Below are 19,442 nucleotides of genomic sequence, written 5' to 3'. Positions count from 1 at the left end.
ATGATTATTCATTATTACACAATCATAATTTTTATGGGAAAAACAACCTGGATTTATAAGACATTATAATCGTACAAATAATATAACTGCGGTTCACTGCTTGATTTCATTATCAGCTATTCTAAAGAAAAAAAAAATCAATTTCTATAAAACAGTGTCAAGAGGCATAAAATGACATTCAGACTGAAGTGGCTATGCTTCTAAAACAGGAACAAGTGAGACAATTTCATTAATACATACACAAGTTAATCCACTTTAAAAAATAACATTAAAAAAAAATATAAGTCTAAAGTTTGCTTGAAAAAGATGTCAATATACCCTGGTGCTGTCAGGTCTTCAGGAAGGCTTTTGCACTGCCTGGACCAGAGTAATAAAAAGGTGCCTGACCAGAAGTTTATGTTCTGACACTTGGGATAACTAAAAAGGTCTTTAAAAGACACTATTTTTACTCTTAGCACAAAAGGGGCCACAAGCATAAAAAATAAAAACATTTTAATCCAATATAAAGAATTTGAAATCATTTCTGAAGCAGTCAGGCAGCCAGTGCAGAGATTCTAAAATTAATGTGTTTCTTGTCAATTATTCTGAGTAATTCAGCTATATTCTTTCAAGGATGATCAAAAAGTAAAACATTACAACAGTTGATCCTGCAAGTAACGAAAGCTTGCAATACTTTCTCTTTGTAAATTTATATACACAGACACTTTTTTGGGCAGTTCTCTCAATATAATAACCTCACTTAGTTGCTCAGTCGTGAAAGAACGCATGGGGATTTAAGATGATGTCTCTAAGTGACGGAATGTAAAGGTCAAAATGTGCAGAACCTAAAATTTGCCTCAAGGAACACCACAATTCAAGAGAAAACTTTCAGGTGAAGACACTCACCCCTACTTGGAGAAAACTCTCCATCAGTGAGAAAAAATGAATCAGAGAGGTCAGTCAGACCGGCAGACCCGTCCAGATGGACCGAGAGCTCTACGGTACAAAACACGTAAATGTGTGTGTAACATCTTCATTTTGAGCCTGGGTCATTCATCACCGTCACGTCATGACTGCTCAGTATTTTTAAACTCATGAATCATTCATCCGGTCACAAACACTACAGAGCGTCAGCTTCTCAGACTAAAGGAAACGCATTGATTTCCTGTATGGCTGTGGTTTGAATGTTTAACCTGTAGCTCACACGGATGATGAATCTACAGTAATCCTTCGTACCTCAATAATGATCTGTCAGCAGGTAGCAGCTGGGAGGTGTTCAGTTCATCACTGCATTGGTGAAAACAGAACTCGCTTCATAAACAATAACTTACAAAAAGAATGAACTAAATGTATTACAGTATTTTCTGCACTATAAGGCGCACCTTCAATGAATAGACCATTTCAAAAACCTTTTTTCGTATATAAGGCGCATTGGATCATAAAGCGCACTGTCAGGTTTTGAGAACATTAATGAAACGGGTGTGGTTTGGACCCAAATGCAGTACCCAGGCGCACAGGAACAGCTGGTAATGACCTTTATAGCGTTCTGGAGTGGCGGCTGCACGTGCCGTGAGGCCGACGAGGAGTGACCTGAAGAGAGGTCAGAGACAGGCGGGGGTAGTGATGTGACGCTGGGGATCCAAGCTCCGAAGCATTTGCCGAACAGGAGAGGGGCATTCCCGCGAAGCTCGAATCGAAGCTTGCTTCATTGATAGGAGGAGCTGTAAATGATGACGTCCGAAGCATCGCCGGCAGCGAGGCTTCGGGCGTGTCTTCCGTATCGACGCTCCCATCACGGGAACGCCCCGCTACGCGGCCAATACCACGTAACTGATTTGGCAAGCGACACGCGCTCCAACACCGATATAAAGCGATCACACTCCATTCAGAATGTGGTTGTTTGGTGGAGAGTTGTGGTTGGATAGTGTGGAGACAGGTAGGAAATTAGATGGCCTTAGATATATTCTGGAGCGAGGTATAGATAGTGTGGAGAGAGTCAGTTTAGGAGGTTCAGGAAATGGAACCTGCCCCAGTGGAGAAAATGTTTCTAAATACAAACCAATGATGTTACAGGCTGTACCTCAATGTTACAGAAACACAATCATTGTCCCAACCCCAACCACCCTCCCCTAACTATATTCAGTAATTTTTCATTTAATTTTTGCGTTCCATTGCCTATGGTACGAGTTATGGTACCGTGAACTTCGGTCCCAAAGACGACGATAACTTGCATCTTGGGCTAACCAGATTTCTTTCTCATGTTTGCTTCTTTCTTTTACATTTCTTTGATATGTTTCATTACTATACAATTTGATATATAAATGACATAACATGTTGAATTACCAGAACAGGTGATTTTCTAGCGTCTTGGAACGGATTAAGACCATTTACATAATTTGAAATGGGAACATTGTATTTGGAATTCGAACAAATAGCTATTCAAACAGTGTTCCGGAACAAATTGTGGTCGGAAACCGAGGTTTGCCTGTATATATTATACACTGTGTATATATATATATATTATAATCACTAAACTATACATATTTTGCATACTTCTTTTTTTTGCTGACAGTTTTATTAACAGGCTTTCTGCAAAATTCCGCACACTTCAAACTCATGCCACCTGATATTGTAGCATTCAGTAGATGTCGTACTAGAGCAAATGACGCCTCATGAAGCTCCGAACCACCGTGAAGCGATTCGGATGAAAGGCTCCAATGCTTCATGGGGCTTCGTCTGCCCATCACTAGGCGTGGGGGGGGGGGGGCAAGTGAGCAGTCAGCGAAGACAGAGGCACCGTTGGGGAGCAGGCAGGAGAGGAGACGAGGCCGAGCGGAGGAGTCAAAACCAGACGAGCAGTCAGATAACAGAGACGCTGAGGCAGAGCACGAGGTCAGGGACAGAAGGCAGGTGAGTTTACCAGGAGGCAGACGAGGATGGCAGGTCAGGGACAGGCAGAGTCGACACCGGGAGATCAGACAGGGAATGAACGCTAGAAAGTCTCGCATGACGCTGAAGAACAATCTGGCAAGGAGTGAAGGTGCTGGAGAGGCTATATGCAGGCCTGATTGCAGTGATCTGCAGCAGGTGAGCAGAGTGGGCTGATCCAGTAGGCGTGGCCGGCAGGTAGAGTGGAGCAGAGGGAGGGAGAGTGGAATGAGAGGCAGGGACTGTGACAATTAAAGGCTTTTTATGGTGCGCCTTATAGTGCGGATAATACTGTAAGTCTTTGATCAACAAAGACTTCAAAAAGTTTTATTGATCTGAGTGACTGTTAACCAGAAGCGTCACATATTCAGGAAGGTCTCGCCGTACATCCTGAGGTTCTGAGAAGTACAGCCAAACCTGACTGACTGCGGTTTGTTAGAGCTTGTTGCTCCTCGGCAGAAGAAGAGCTGGTTGTGATGAAGGTGATGCAACACGAGCAGAAACAAGCAGGACGTTTAACAGCTGCAGCCTGGAACACGTCAGACAGGCCAAAAGTAACAAACAAGTGAAGCTGGACCGGGTCACATGATGTTCATTGTCATGTGCCATTTTTCTTTTTCAGTAAGATCTAATTCAGTACATTTAATGTTATGGACATTACTGCTTTCATTATCAGGTGCTCTATTAACTTTTACGACGCTTTCATTTCACTGCGAATATGTTCAAGGTCATTGTCTCCACCACTTTCTTTTTCATTTTGCGTTTCTTTCTATTGTTATTCCTTTAGACACTGGTCCTTTTATTTTACTCCTTATACACATCATTTTATTTTTAATACTAGGAGTTAGGGGTTTTGTATTACTGTAAATTGCCGCAGTCGCTGGAACAAGAATTTCCTTTGGGATTAATAAAATTGTACCCAATCTAATAAATATTGTAAAAATAAAGAGACTAAAACTGCTTGGTTTGTAGCCTGTAGTTTGTAGTTGTGAAATGTGAATTAGTGATTATAAATGTTAATATGTATATCATATGTTACATATGTTAACATGTATGTACAGTATTATGTATGTATGAACCCCCCCCTTCCGTCTGCTGCCGCAATCACGTGAATTTCCCCACTGTGGGACTAATAAAGGTCTATCTAATCAAAAGAGACACGAGCACGCTCTGTGTATTTATGGCCATCGGATGCTGCTGGAACGACACGAAACAGCCCAAACTAGGGTGGAATACATTACATTTATAGACATGTTTCTTTGTACGTAACCCCATTCTTTAGTCCCAGCATCCCCTGCTGCTGCCTGATGTGATATTCTAAATGGGTCTACGGTACAGTTGATTGGATAGTCCTTGAGGAAAGAGCTTTACAGTATCCCACTGTTAATTGTTCACTTTACTACGACCTGCTGAGTTACAAAGTTGAAGGAGCCACGGTACGATTGTTTAATCAAAGTTATTTTCAAGGAAGTTTCTATAGGAACCAGAAGTTCTGGACACTTTAATGCCTACAAAGGCGGACTCACAGGAACCCGTTCTCAGCGGAGCACAAAGTGGTGTTTGATGCTGGATTTAAAAGACAACAGTAATTAAACTAAAAAGGACACTGGATAAATGACTTCAGGCTGGTTCTGCTGGAGAACTCCATGTCCTCTATTCTGCACACAAAGAAATATAGGATGCAAGCCTGCAACTTCTGTCAAATTCAACATTGACCAACAGCCTTGTTCCTCATAAAATATTGAACCCTCAAGAGTGAAGTTGTTTTCCAACTGAAAAATTTAAAGCCGTTGTCTCTTAATATTCACCTCGCAGCGGTTCAAGCAGCTCAAACTAATACATCACTGTGGGGTTACAGGAAGGCATCGGCACCAGGTCTGCTGAGCCCTTGCATATCCACAGATAGAAGTGTAAAATGTGTGGTTTAGATTCCTCAAATCAATGGAGGACTCCCACACCGCATCTCGCAGGGATTACATGAACAGAACATGAAGTATATTCCATCTACTCCATGTATGAAAAAAGAAATTACAAGAGGAACATCTTTAGGAACAGGCTGTGGTTGGAAATAGAAGTGGGTATTGGTGGTGGGTTGGTGTATGCACCTTCACTACTGGGGCCCACTGTTATTTATGAACTTGAACTCTGGTAGGGTTCATCAGGCGAGTAACAATGCAGGGCTGTCTGGACCTCATCCTGGACAACGATACGACACGTTCAGGGCGCTCAAAAGATACCGACATTAGAAGATACTGTTTTGCTTCCATAAGAACTAAAAGTAGTCCCAATGATTGTCCAAGTCTTCCCCATTGGGAGACTTGACTAACAAAATGCTCACATATACTGAGCCAAAGTCTGAATGGGACAAACCTGTCCAGACAACTACTTTTGCACTGCCTGTCGTTGTCCTTTTGTTTTTAAAGGAATGACAAAAAGCACAATTTAATGAGTCTTACCAAGAGACAGAATGGAAGTAAAAGGTGAACAATGAAGCATCGTATCAACACCCTGAGCCTATACCTGTATGTCGCTTCTGTGCTACAATTGAAAAGGTGCCTACAAGAAAAAAGAAATCACCCCTTGCCAATTTAATCCTAGAATTACATTTGCCCAAATAGAATAACGGTTACACAACTGTCATTAACACAGAGGCTCTTCTACAGGTATTGATCTCGGACCATTTTAGGGGATTGCTGTTATATGACCTGTCCAAAATTAGCCAATAAAAGGCTTAACGTTTCGCTGGAGCACAAATTCTGTTCCATATCTGTTGGAGATGGTTTCAACTTAGTCTTCGCTCCTCATTTTCTCACCTGACGGTGATTTAAGAGGTCACTTGAGTGAGTTCAAGGAGAAGCATATGTGTCCCAAATGAACCTGATCGCCTTCTCGCTCCTTCGCTTAATGAAGCTCTTTCGACAGGATCTGCCCTGCTTTAGCCTCAGGAGGCAGTGAGGTTATTACCATGTAGAACATCAGACTTCACCCTGTGTAATTACCCCGGCAGTGTCCGAGCTCTCCAAAAAAGGTCCGCTGCACTCCATCACATCTTGAAACCCTAAAGTACAGTTGTTAAGAATAGCCTGAGCGTTGGATGGCTTGGTTCCCTCAGCCCGTCCCCACAGCAGACAGACAGACCGGACCCAGGAAGAAGCTGCCGTTTCAGTCGGCTTCACGTGTTTCACTTCTATCACTGCTGCTAATTCCGCAGCAACAGAAGCGGACGACGAAACCAGGGTTAATTAATTTGATTTCTCTGACGGATGGACTAATTATTAGCTTCTACTTCCACGACGACATCTCAAAATTCAGACGTTTAACCTCCCCATTCACATCCTGCCAATCTCCAGTCCTGCTGCTGCTCTGCCAGATGACATAATGAGAGGCTTCCTCTTCTTCTGACTTCCACTGCTCAACCCACCCACCCCCTCCACTCCACCCCCAACCCACAATATGCCTTAACTGTGACCTACATTTAAAAGGTGGTGCAGATGTAAGAGCAGACGCCCCCTCCAACAACTGGTAGCAGTTGGTTCTGAGAGGGTAATTTCAAACGTTGTTGCCTCACCCATGCAAAAAAAGCAGACTTGATATCCCCTTAATTTGACTTGTGCTTCTCGGTTTCACGTGAACAGATGTCTAAGCGTGTAGAAACTGTGGCTGCGGATGAACCAGCTCCAGCGATGGCACCCAGCATGTGGAGCGGGGAGCACACTGCAGGAGACGTCGGCTCATTCCAGCCATCCGACCGGCTGTCAATCACATGCACTAACGCCGTGTTACCGCACGACTGCACAACACGCATGCAGATGCACGGCTAAATGCAGACAGCAGCTTCCACACCTACAAAACAGCAAATACAGCGGAACAGAGGTTGACTTTCAGTTCCTCCTCTTCATTTAGCAGAAAGACGGATACAGAACAGGCCACTAGAGTTTAAAAGAAAAAATAAAATAAAATAGGCATGCCTTGCTTTGCCCGACTGCAAATCTACTTGCAGTGACATGAATGTAATGCAGGTCAACTTGAGGGTTGCTCTCCATCAGTGTGACGGCACGGATGTCAGTGCTATAAGGACCTAAATATATGGTTCGTTCACTTTAGGACATGATGTACAGTCTTCAGTCTGTTCCTTAAGAGGACGTCAACCTCAGCCCAGAAACACGTCCGCAACATGACAGCTCGCAAAAAGAAAAAAAAAAAACAGTATTTCTGATAATCAAGTTCTTAAATGTTCATATTTAATTGTCTTCTATGACACTGAACTGAATGTGCGTCCAAAGCAGATTGGTCTGCAGGATCAATTAATATTTTTTTATATTTATTGGTGCAGATTTATACTCAATTTTCCGTACAGTTTTGTAGCGCCATTCACAAAACGCCTTTAACATTCAGGCTGCTTTAGCTGAATATTTGTCGGCCAATAAGGGTCAGTCGTCCTTGTTTGTTTTAGGAAATTCCAAAAACAGGCTGGCAGCATCGGAGGTGGTCAACATTCAAGCCAACGCTGTACGATGGTAGCCTCTAGGTGACATAACACACCTTCACACGAGGCTTTTCACAACAACAGAGGGAACTTTTTCATATGAAGTTGTGCTTTTGTTGATTAAATGAATTGACATCCAACATACTTTAGTTTTTACAACAACTTTGCCAACATTTCAGTAAGATATCTTCAGGTAATTTCAGCTTCCAAACGCTCAACCGCGTCAGTTATCGGTAGTCGCCAGTTTTGAGACGGAGCAAATAATGTTAAAATGTTTGCTTGAGAAAAAAGAAGAAAAGTAAAAAAACAGAGGGAAATTAGAATATCTTTCTAGAAGTAGGCTGATGACTTCATAACTAATAAAGCCTTGAGCTGTAAAGTCACAACAGTGGGTGGAGGACAGTACTCTGGGTGGAGTTGAGGGAAAACGCCGCGTTGTCGATTATTCTCTGAGCTCATAAATATTAGATTTAAATTTTTGCAGCTTTAAAAGTTTGTTTGTGGATTCTTGAGGAAAGCGTTTCTGCTGTTCCATTTATCTGATGCTCGATGCTGGGTGTCAGGTTTGTGGCAGTCACACTGCTTCCCTTCAGAACGCTGCATCTTGTTTTCAGCTAAATCAGTTGGTTTTATCCTCATTGGCTGCACTGACTTATGTTAGAAAGGTCAACATATGGTTGTTTTATCTGTATAAAAATGCATAAATGCCATACTGCTTCTCAGTGTGCTATACACACACAAAAACAAAAAGATAAAAAGCCACCTTTTTGGTGATATATTCCAAGAAAAACAAGCGGGTCTCTCTTCCTGATTCCCTCTCGGTGACAGCAGGATCACACTAGTGAGGGTTTCCTGCTGCTGCCAATCAGGTCTCACAAGGTCAGACGAGAAAGTGCTATTTCCATTTAAGAGTGATCCCGCAGTGGCAGATTACTTTCTCCCTTCTCCCGTTATCTTCCTTTAAACATAGCCAAGATAACATCCACAAAGAGGAAACGTCCAGTTTTTCCAAAAGGCACATTTAGACACAATTCATTTCACCCTTTAAGAAAGATGACACCGAATAATGACCACGAGGTTCAGAGAGAAAGTCCTGACACCTGTCTCGGTCCATCTGCTGCAGGAAAATCCCACCTGATCTACGACGTAGGAAGAAACAATAGGCTAGTCTATATGCAGCTTCTTGGTGTTCGTGCACGCAATGAAGCTTCATTGTACAGAGAGCAGAATGACACAGGTGACACCCGGACACACAAAACTGGGATGAGAACACTACAAGACCAATTAGCCCTTCTTTTTTTCCCATCAGAGCCCCGTGTGAAGTGTTCGCACACCTTGTAATTACCAGAGCTCTGGACGTGATTCATTTAAAACCGGTACTACGAACACAGGCCTCGAGAGAAAACAAGCTCAGGACTCATTCGGAGTGAGAAAGTGGATGAGAAAAAGTCATCGCAAATCCATCGGCTATACGATTTCTAAAAAAAACATGAGACAATCTTTTAAGAAAAACGCCAATAAAACCTTGTGTTTAAAGAACCTAGAAAGGGCACAGACAGGAATTTTACACTAATGTCTGGATTGGAGAATAAATTCCAGTTTAAGAAGGAAAAAAAAAAAAACATCTCATGAACGCACAAATCCCGGAAGAGTTGAATCAAGCTTACTGTCTAAGTACATCCTATTCTGATAAATCACACAGGGATGACAGGCTTTCACGCTGCACAGAGCTGTGTTGAATGCAGGCTGCCAACATCAAGGTCCTATGAAGGAAATACAGCTCTACACCTCAGATTATACCCCATTAATGCAGCTGGGAGCGCTGACGCCCACAGCAGGCAGCGGTTTGATGTGAGACACTAGAGAAAGTCCACTCAAAAGTCATTCCACTGCCCTTCTAGTGAAGGCTAATACCGTCGGCATGTGTGACAGTCACTCCCTCCCTCCCCAACAGTCTCCTTTAATTCCATCAAGGCGAAAAAAAAATCAAACGTGCAGCCCTGGAGCCATAATTTAAGGTTACTGGATTCGTAACAGCCAGTTAAATCTGGTGGTTCCAGATTTTATTTGGATAAGCACCAAACTGAACATCGTCCTTAATCCCAACCCTGATTTTTTTTTTTCAGGATCCATTCAACTTTAAAAGTGGAATGTTGTACAAAGGGGGGGGAACAAAATCCAAGAATAAAACCATAATTTACTCCGTCTATTATGGACCAAGTCCAGCACTGCCATCAAGTTTCATTGAAAGCTGTTCAGCAGTTGTGTATTTCTGCTGAAGAAAACCAAATCACAAATGGAGATGGGCGGAAGCGTGACCTCGTCGGTGGAGGTAATAACGTCCTGAGTGGAGGAGACGAGGAATAAATTCAGTAGTGCTCGAAGCAAAGGTAAAGATAACAATTAGGAAGTGGTTGTTGTTCTGTGAGCTACAAGAGAAAAAAAAAGAGAAAAAAAAACTACATCTGTGGTTCAGACACAAAATGAGAGATCTTACAGGTTAACCCGTTCGCTAGAGCTTCTAAAAAAAGAATGCTGGCAGCATTTGTCCATTTCACAGCTTCCCAAACTAGCTGTTTGTATTTGTGGAAACACTCGTGTTTGCCTGCCCAGAGAACAAGCCCACTAATCTACAGCTCTATAGCCATTTTCAGAGAGCTTAACCTCGTTATAATCCTTCTGAACTGTGGACACGTCTAAACACAGACTGAGATTAGTGGCCTATCGGGGACTTATAGTACAACTGTGAAAGTTATGTCTAAATAAGCTACTCAAACCTCTAATGTCACTGTTTAAAAGACTCGGCATGAGGGGCAGACAGAACCCAGACGTGGCTGAACAAGTCCTCTCAGGAAATTTACAATCGTGTGAAGGCAGCCAGTGATTCCGGATGCCCATGTGTTTCTCATGGAAGTGGCCCGTCCACGGCGCTCACACACACATGACCAGGAGTGAGGAGCACAGCTGGTTTTGATGACTCAAGCGCTCCTTTTGAAGAGCTGGGCTCAGATAACTGCTGCTCTGGCCCCTTAGCGCACATCTGAAATTACACCTAGCCCGTCCCCGAGTGCCCTGCCCATGCAATACCTGCCCTTCACTGAAAAGTTCTGTACAGACATATCCATCCAATTTCTTTTCAGGCAACATAAGAGAGGGTAATTTCTTTCTTTTTTTTTAGCATTAATAAATTCGATAAATTAATAGTTTTTCTTTATAATAATGTGAAAAGAAGCCACATGTAGTGACGATCCATCCTTAAATACAGGTCAGAGTTCATTGTTTCGCCACAACTTTTGGTGTTTGGGTTCAATGTCATCACTTTAAGTGAAATAGATCTGAAATCCTCGTCGTTCAGCTCCAAAAGACACAGTCAGCAGTCGCTGGTGGAACTAGTAGAGCGTTTAGCAGCGAAAAGACACCCATTTCCCCCCTTGGGAGGCAATAGGGACCAAAAATGGAGCAACAACAGTGACACCATAACTCAAAGTGAGTGTTTATGTGTAGCTGTATGTCTGTGTTGTATCCATGTGATATAGCACAAAAAAAAAGAAGTTTTGAACAAATTTCACCACCTTATCAAAAGAGACTTTCACATTTTAAGTGGGACATTTGATGGAACAGGCGGTACCATCTTAAAGGTAAATGAATGAGACTGCTCTGAGCAGCCTCCGAGCTGCAATGGTGCAATATTAAAAAGGTGCTCTGCTGTGCAGCTGCTGCATTGAGCAACCTGAGCACATCTGTCTTTAAGACACTGAAATTCCCTCGCAGCCTAAGCACGGCCATAAAGAAGTATCTTTGAAGAGCAACTCACTTTTCATTTTTTCCTGCAGCGCTCTAACGTCAATCAGTCACATCCATTCGGGTTTTTTGTTTTTTTTTTTTGCTATGCTCAGTATCAGTTTAACTAATGTGATCGTCGGATTTCAGTAAATACACCTCAAAAGGGATGCGTGTCAAACCGCATCCCAAAAGCTGTCAGTTCATCGCACTCTTCCACCTGAACTGACTTCCATCTGATTTGATGCTAATCAGCGCAGTCAATCTTTGACTAACTAGTTAACTGGGTCATCACAAACAACAAGTTTCGCCTTTCAGGAGTATTTTAAGACTTGCAGAATTTACTGCCTGCTTTTTTTTTTTTTGTGGCTTACAAAAAAATTCAAAATTATAATATTACCTTATGTGATGTTTTTGTCAGTAAATATATACAGTTTTGTGTTCAGCGATTTGCCCGAGGCTCCAAATAAATGCACATGTTTGAAACTAAAAGCTGCAAAAGTCACCCCACAGCGCTTCTATCTTGGAATATTTATTGAAATTATACAAAAAAACACCATCATAAATAATACTCCTAGACTTTTTTTGGGGGTGGTTTGGTGCAAAAAAATTAAAGGAAATAAGGTCTGTTGAAAATAGCTGGAGGCTTTCTGTGTGTAGGTTCATCTTGTTGGATGGAAGAGGACTATTGCTCACACACACTTAAAAAAAAAAAAAGAGCTCTCCTGCACACCTGTGTTCTGTCTGTACCTTCAGGAGGCCGCGGAACGCCAGACAATGGATTTCCAGCTACAGAGACGAAGAGGTGCCAGCCAATGTGTAGTAATTAGATAGCTACGTGCAAAAGCAATAACACAGGTGCTGCGAGCGCCACAAATATTTCACACATCAATGATGGCTGTTTGCATTTATCAGCAAACCATCAGTACATTCATAATGCCTCGTTAGTGGAGTTATCTCCAGTTACCTTGTTAAAAAAAAGAAGTAAAAAAAAGCTCCGTCAAAGAAAAGATTATTTGTCTTTATTTTTCCTGACGATTAAATATTACTGTCAGCTAAATTCAACTTCTGTCCTCATGTCAACCCCCCCACCCCCGAAAAAAAAAAAAAAAATCTTTTGAGAAGCACAGGAAGCACATAATAATTCAGCAGCTGCACACAAACAAAAGGACACATTTTCTGATGCAATGTCACAACAACCTGGAGAAAGCTTTTGTGTTTTCTTCAACATGCTGTTTATTCTGCACCGGGAGGGAGAAATAAAGAAATAAATTAAAGGCTGACAGAGCGTTTTCTTTCAGTGGACTAGAAGTGGAGAGTTTGTGTTCTTATTTCAGCTTCCTCTCCACCTCCACCTTTGACGTTTCTGCTGCTGCTGAAGGCGATTTGGTGACAAAGTCCACAGCTCAGAGTGACGAGCCTTCACTTTCACAGATGGATGATATCAGGCAGTTTCTGCACTTCAAAAAAGCCTGAATTCAAAACCCCAGTCACACACAAACACACACACACACACACAAAACTTAATTATCCTTGACACTCTGTGTTTCCTCCTGTGTTAACATGCTTCCACCGGTGGAGTTGGAAGGTGATTGGGGGGAGGGAGCAAGAACACATTTGCCTTTCACTTGGTCCCCCCCAAAAAAAAAAAAAAGAAAAAAGCTGATGCTATCTGCCTCCCACTAATTAAAACTGCCCCCAAAACAAAAAGCCTGCTCCATTGGAGAAGAAGTGGTGCAGCTGTGGAAATGAAAGAGCACTGAAGCGGATTGAACACATTTAGGGGAGCAGTCTGTCACTCCTTCAACACTGCTGAAAAAAAATGAAGTTTTTTTTTCTTTTTTCCTCCATCATAACAACACTGTAGCAGTCTGCGTGAATTTCTTGCGTGGAAACGACAGGGCCCCCCTTTTCATGTGGATTTACATCGTCTGCTTCTCCAGCTCCGCGTGGAATAAACTAATAAACGTGAAGCAACTTGATTTCTTGATTTTTTTTTATTTTTTTTTTAAATGAATAAACCCAATTGATCCCTGACACACAATCAACTCAGATGCATGTGTCAATAACGCTCATGTTTATTAAACCCACTGTCTCCCGTGGAGCTTAAAGGAGACGCGCAGAAACTACAAGAGCCGCCGCTCGAAGCTCTCCAACACGGATCATCATGAGCTGGGGGGGGGGGGAGTAACCAAAGAAACCAAAGATTCTCTGCACATTTCACCCCACGGTTCCACATGTACCGGAAAGGTTGGCAGCTGATCACCGTGCATTGCACGTCCCCACCCCCCTGCCCACCCACCCACCCCTCCTGCTTTGCGCAGCTCCGCGCGTCCTGCACAAAGATCTGGATGAACGCGCAGCTGAAGCGAACAAAAGCCATACCTACAAACTGAGCCGCTCTTCGGTGGATGCTGCCCCCGCTGTCCGCTGCTCCATTTTTCGGCTCCCCCTTTCGCCCTTGTTGCACAACTGCCCCCGGTTCGGTTTCGGTTCGGATCGGATCGGCTGGACTCGTTGCGCGCCTCCGTTCCCCGTCCGCGCTGAAGGTACCAGCCGCTCCACTGGGCGGAGGGGCTGTGCTGGTCCGTCACACTGTTGCTGGCCTTTTTCTCTCTCATCCACATCTGAGTTTGAGGGGAGGAGTCAGCCAGAGCTGGCTTTCACAGACTGGAGTGTGAAGGAGGGAAGGGGGGAAGGAAAGGAGGGAGGAAAGGTGTATTTATGTTGAATTTTATACCATCCTGTCAGCATGGAAGTGGAGGAGGCGAGGAAGGATGGAAGGGGAGGCACAGACAAGATGAACCAGAACGATTTAAAACCCACCTCTGACACTGGTTTTATGTGTATTTCTTATTTCTTATTAACCTTCAATATCTTCATTTAATTGGTGCGTAAATTCAAGAGTGACATTAAAAACAACAATCACATTTCTCATCTAATAATTGGAGAACACAGTGTTCTGAGTCGGTAACCGGTGTGTTACTGACTGATTACAGCAGTAATCCTCCTCCTGATGCACCGGCCCCTCACAGCAAGATGGTTCTGGGTTCAAGTCCTGCAGATGTCTTGATCCAGATTCATCACACGTGGCGAACCAAAATGTGAAAAGTCTGTTACTGGTCCCTTTGATAAGTTCTTCAGGTATTAGATACACTAATGGAGCACATTCCCCAGTGGAATACACGTCTGGACCACCCTGGCCCCAACATGCAGATTCCTCTTGTCTCTGTGCCTTTTTATAGCAGTGCGTTATTTTAACAAGTGGGGTCATTTGTGGAATATTCTCTTTTAAAATATCTTCTGAGACCATTCACAGAAATCACCAAACTGTGCGCTGTTGTTTTAGGGAATGAAAAATGTCAAAATTAGCATTCTGTAGTCACGCTGTGCAATAAAACAATAATTTCTAACCCGTTTTGAGGTGTGCTTTCAGATTCCAGAGCAGTTAGCATTAAATAGGAAACGGTCCAGCATTTCACACATTTTATTTATATTCCTAACTTAACTGCATTACAAAATTAGAATCAAGTAATCTCAAACCATCACTTAAACTACACGTCCAGTTTTATCCTTCCAACCTATTGTATTGTCTTGAGCAACCTCAGTTAGCAGCAGGCGCTTCAAACCTTTTTGGTGCTTTTTCGAACAAATATCTAGAGTTTGCTTTCCGTTATGATGGGAGGCCAAAGACGGGAGTCGAGAAGCAGAATAACACAGTCCCTTTGGTCTTGTTAGGAGCTTTTCTGCTATGTTTTGGGTCAACTGACCAGAGGAACAAAATGCATCCCTCTGAGAATGCATCCCTCTATAACGCACGTGTTGATAGTGATATGGTGAGTATGGAGAGGTACAGTTTAAAAGAAGTTCTAGGTAAGCATCATTAACTAAAAGCTGGGAGAAGCTTGATATTTGCATAACAGATGTGATGGTGGTATCAAAATTCTTATTTTTCATATTTGGAATTTCAGGGAAAAAACAACATTGTCAGATGAAAAAATAATTGATGATGAAATTCAAATGTTGTGATTATTTTTAATGGGTCTAAAACAGCTGGAAAGACTTTGCTGTTGTCCTGATGTAATGATAATGACGTTTCTGCCTTTGTGTATCTCTCTGGCTGTGTTCACGTAGTGCTAGAGTGACTTCATTGTGTTTTTAAAATAAATCAGTTTTTTTTTTTTTCCCCTTGACGCTTCCATTCATCTTTGTTTGTGACCCCCATCAGGGAACAGATCTGCACCATGATGCATCATTTAAAACAAGCATGCTGCTGAACAGCAGAAGATATTGTGGACCTGACGGCCTGTCATCAAACAAACAGAACAGTGGGACAGGCATTGGTTATAAAAGATTTTGCTTCCTTTTTTTTTTTTTGGTAAAAGGAATCTCAAAATGATCAAACAATCTACTTTTGAAAGAGGAAAAGGTGTCAAAAAAGGCTTTGAAGCTTCCAAATATTTCCATTTATTGCTCAATCATGTGAGCAATCTCAGTCAAGAATCAAGGGAAACGTTGAGAGAAGAATCACACATTTTCATCAGATCAGCAATTTTCATTACCTCTAGACATCTGGTTTAAGACCACATTAGAAATCGACCCACTTTTGAACGAAAAGGATGTGATGTGATTTGCACTCAGCTCAAAGTTGTCTTATAAAATGAGCCGAGATTTAGGACACGTTGGTTTGCAGGACGAAAAGTCACCTGACATTGTTCAGTTTAGTGAAATGGTGAGAAAATATAAAGACACTCATAAAACTGCATGTTCGTTTAAAGTGTGAAAGTTTTTCTTCACGCCCTGTGATGAATTGGTGACCTGTTCTGGGAAGTTCTCCGCCTCTCGCCCGGAGTCAGCTGGGATAGACTCCGGCGTCACCCGTGACCCGGATTCGGGTAAGCAGCTGAAGAAAAATGTTTTTCTTCATAAATGTGAGAATGAACGTGTGAGAATGTACTGTATTTTGTTGTTGTGCTGCACACGAATCAGTCGGTGTAATGCAGGTTGTGTGTCTGTGTGCTACTCTCTTAATTGCCGCATCAGTAAATGTCAAACGTTCAAATGGCTCAGCCATCTAGATTTATTTATTCGTTCGCGCTCCACCAGATGAAGGCGTTGCTTCTGCTCGCTGTAATTACTGCACGAGAGAACAAATGTGCTGGTGAATAATAAATTAGAGCACAAAGAGCTCTAACCGGCTGCCTGAGAACCCGTAAGACATACTGGAAGGTCAATCTGAATGTTTTTGTGATTGCGGAAACATCTTTAACCAAACTGTGAAGCATTTGTAGATTAATGTGCATGGACAGTTGTGGAAAAGCTGCACACACACACACGCACACACACACACACACAATTGCATGTGGATGGTAGAGTTAGCATGCATATTAAACCTGTTCCCCCTTACAATAATGCAATGAGAGCCATTGGCTCCATTTCACACGCGGCGCTCCTTCTCAAAGCGAGGCTCGGTATCGGGGCGTTTGGAGGCAGATGACTCACACCAACTCACTGGTGTGTTCAGACTACGACTGAAAAATAAGAGTGTGAGTGGGTCGTGGGTGTGTGTTTTCTGGCCCACAGCAGTATGTTAATACCTGCGTACTGAAATGTCTCCTGCGGTCATTCCAGCAGCCTCCAGCCCTTTGTTGAACACCTGACTCTGGCGCTTATCGTCTTTCTCCAGGTGTGTGTCAGTCAGACACACTTCATTACTGCTGCCTTTGTAGTGGAGGGCCGAAGATGGAATTTTCACAATGAGCAACAGAGGCTTGTAACCAGGTGTGAGAAAGTGTGTGTGCATGTTCTTTATGAAGGAAGAAGAGCCTATATGTGCGTGTTCTGTGTTCCTCCTACAATTGACCTCAGATGTGAAGCTGTTTTCCTTGTAAATGCCTGATCATCATGATCCGTGTCAAAGAGACCAATTTACCCTTCACAAGGTCCAACATCATTATCGAGCAGCTCAGACGGCCACTTCCTGCCTGGGAATCACTACTCCCAGTAGGTCTGACACTCTCAGATTATTATTGTCATTGTCTAAGGGAATCCCTGCAGAGATGACCTTTAAGTCAAAAGGTAAAATCCTGTTCATAAAGCTGCCAGCCTCTCGTTCTTTACAAAAAAAAAAGGAATTGATGCGTAGCAGGAAGGAAATAAAACTCTACAGAGCCTCAGCTCATATTTCCAAGTGCTAAAATAACAGTTCAAATAAACCTTTAATTCACTATCAGAGAGGAGGAAGAAGAAGGAGGACAGACGTCAGATTTCATACTGAGCCAGAAGAGTTTTCACCTCCAGCTCGATGCATTTGAAACGTTTTCAAATGCATCGAGTAGACTTGGTGAATAAAAAATATTTTATTTATCAATCAATCAATTGACCTTTATTTATATAGCGCTTAATCACATCAGCAGACATTTCAAAGAGCTTTAACAGACAGACAAACCCAACAATTTCAATTGTCTGTATCAATAACCAGAAAACGTGGTGATTCATGTTTGCAGTGTGATCCGCAGTTCTTCATCATTTGAGTCCGGTTTCCATTTGATGACATAGATTCAATAAGACATCAGATGTTTTTAGGCTAAAGAAAGAAGAATCAAAAGCGTCGCTGCAACTCACAGAATGGAGGAAACATGGATCTGAGGTTGAGCAACAACCCATCTTAGAACACGCGTGTTCTCAGGCTCAGTTCCTTGTGGCGGTGATGTGACACGGAATGTCATTGATGTCTATGATGTAACGTCCAGAAACCATTGGCGCGTTGGTTCACTGTGAGCGTCGCTGCTAAGTCCTGCTGCTCTGAATGAAATAACAACTACTGACATAATAATGATTTACTCCTGGTTTCACACTAGCCTGATGAGCGTAGTCATGTTGCAGAACACTTTGGTGCTCAGTCTGCCTGAGGAGTCGTGTTCCTGACATGCTCTGACATCACCGCTTACCCTCCATAGTACTGAGTACAAGATCTCTGTGTTGAGTAAAGCCTATCAGACTTTTAACAAAAGCTTGAAGATGTTTCGCTCGAATCCAAGAGGTCTTTCCAGTTCAGAACTGAAGACCTACCATGACCTGCTCCACTGAGAATCTTTAGATGTACTACAGTGTTTTCCGCACTGTAAGGCACACCTAAAAGCCTTTAATTTTCTCAATTTCTCATAATCCAATGAACGTTGTACATGAAAAAAACTTTTAAAATAGACCATTCATTGAAGATGAGTTCTCAGATGTGTTTTATAATCCAGTGCGCATTATAATCCGGTGTACTTTATAATCCAGTGTGCTTTATGTGTGATTTTATTTTTCTTTTCTTTTCTTTCATTTTTTAAATAGGCCATTTATTGAAGGTGCGCCTTATAATCCAGTGTCTCTTATAGTGTGGAAAATACTGTACTTAAATGACCTGAACACACACCAGCCGGAGAAGCAAAGAACTCAGGCTTATGCCTCATTGTTGGTCTTTTATTTTACTGTGAACATTATGAGAGAGGATATCAGGACAATGATTTACCATGTTAGGAGAAAGTGGAAGATATATTCTCTTTTTGCAGCTCCGTTTTCACATCACTAGAGATGTGTAGTTGGTTTTATTGTTGTTCGTGCCTCATGAATATAAAGGTTTTCAGTCATAACGGGATGAAAAATGTGGGTGAAGTCAGTCGAGGCAGCCCCTCTGCTGTTTGTGCACTGCAGGCTTTGGTCTGTGTTTAAAAATCAAATCACTACCACCAGCACTACCCTCATCATCACTACCTGCATAATCATCATGGAGGCTCCTGACTGTGTGACTGAGCTGAAGCAGACAAGAGCCTAAGCTTTCTGCCATCGCTAGAATCCTATCTGAGCATCTGGCCAGCTCTCTGATCTCCCCCACTTTGTCGTTCCTCTCAAATAATTGTGGCCATTACAAAACTGCAGGAGCGTGACAGTTTCCATGGCGATACATTGATGTGCTCTGGTGTTTCGAGCTTTAAATATCTCAGTCATTTCATGCCATCTGTTTACCCTAATCACAATATCTCAAATGATTTGGAAATTATGAGCGTCGACATATCGCAGAAAGCTCTCTGACTTAATGGGCTCCATTGGTGTAAAAAACCAGTAGAGGTGTTTGATGAAGGGTCGATGCGTTGAAGGCTGGCAGCATTTTATTACATTCGCATTCAAGCCACACACTCTACAGAGTGATAGTAAACAGCAAATGACAAGTGGGTACCTTTATCCTTTAACAGACTGAATAAAGAATTAGATCTGTTGCCACAGG

At 42.5% G+C, this 19,442-nt stretch overlaps 1 protein-coding gene across 2 annotated transcripts in view; it reads right to left on the bottom strand.

Annotated features, from left to right (window-relative positions):
* st6gal2a (ST6 beta-galactosamide alpha-2,6-sialyltranferase 2a) overlaps positions 1–13,780 on the bottom strand; it is a 40,125-nt gene extending 26,345 nt beyond the window's left edge. The window contains exon 1 of one of the 2 annotated variants that reach the window (XM_068329231.1): positions 13,559–13,780. The gene's annotated coding sequence lies outside the window, so the exon portion shown is untranslated. The remainder of the gene's footprint in view (positions 1–13,558) is intronic. The other variant, XM_068329232.1, reaches the window with a different exon arrangement.
* Between the last annotated feature and the right edge of the window lie 5,662 nt (positions 13,781–19,442).

This window comes from Antennarius striatus, chromosome 12 (genome assembly GCF_040054535.1).
Source record: "Antennarius striatus isolate MH-2024 chromosome 12, ASM4005453v1, whole genome shotgun sequence".
Taxonomy (NCBI): Eukaryota; Metazoa; Chordata; class Actinopteri; order Lophiiformes; family Antennariidae; genus Antennarius; species Antennarius striatus.
The sequence above is the reverse complement of the archived record's forward strand: the minus strand, read 5'-3'. Positions and strand labels throughout refer to the sequence as shown.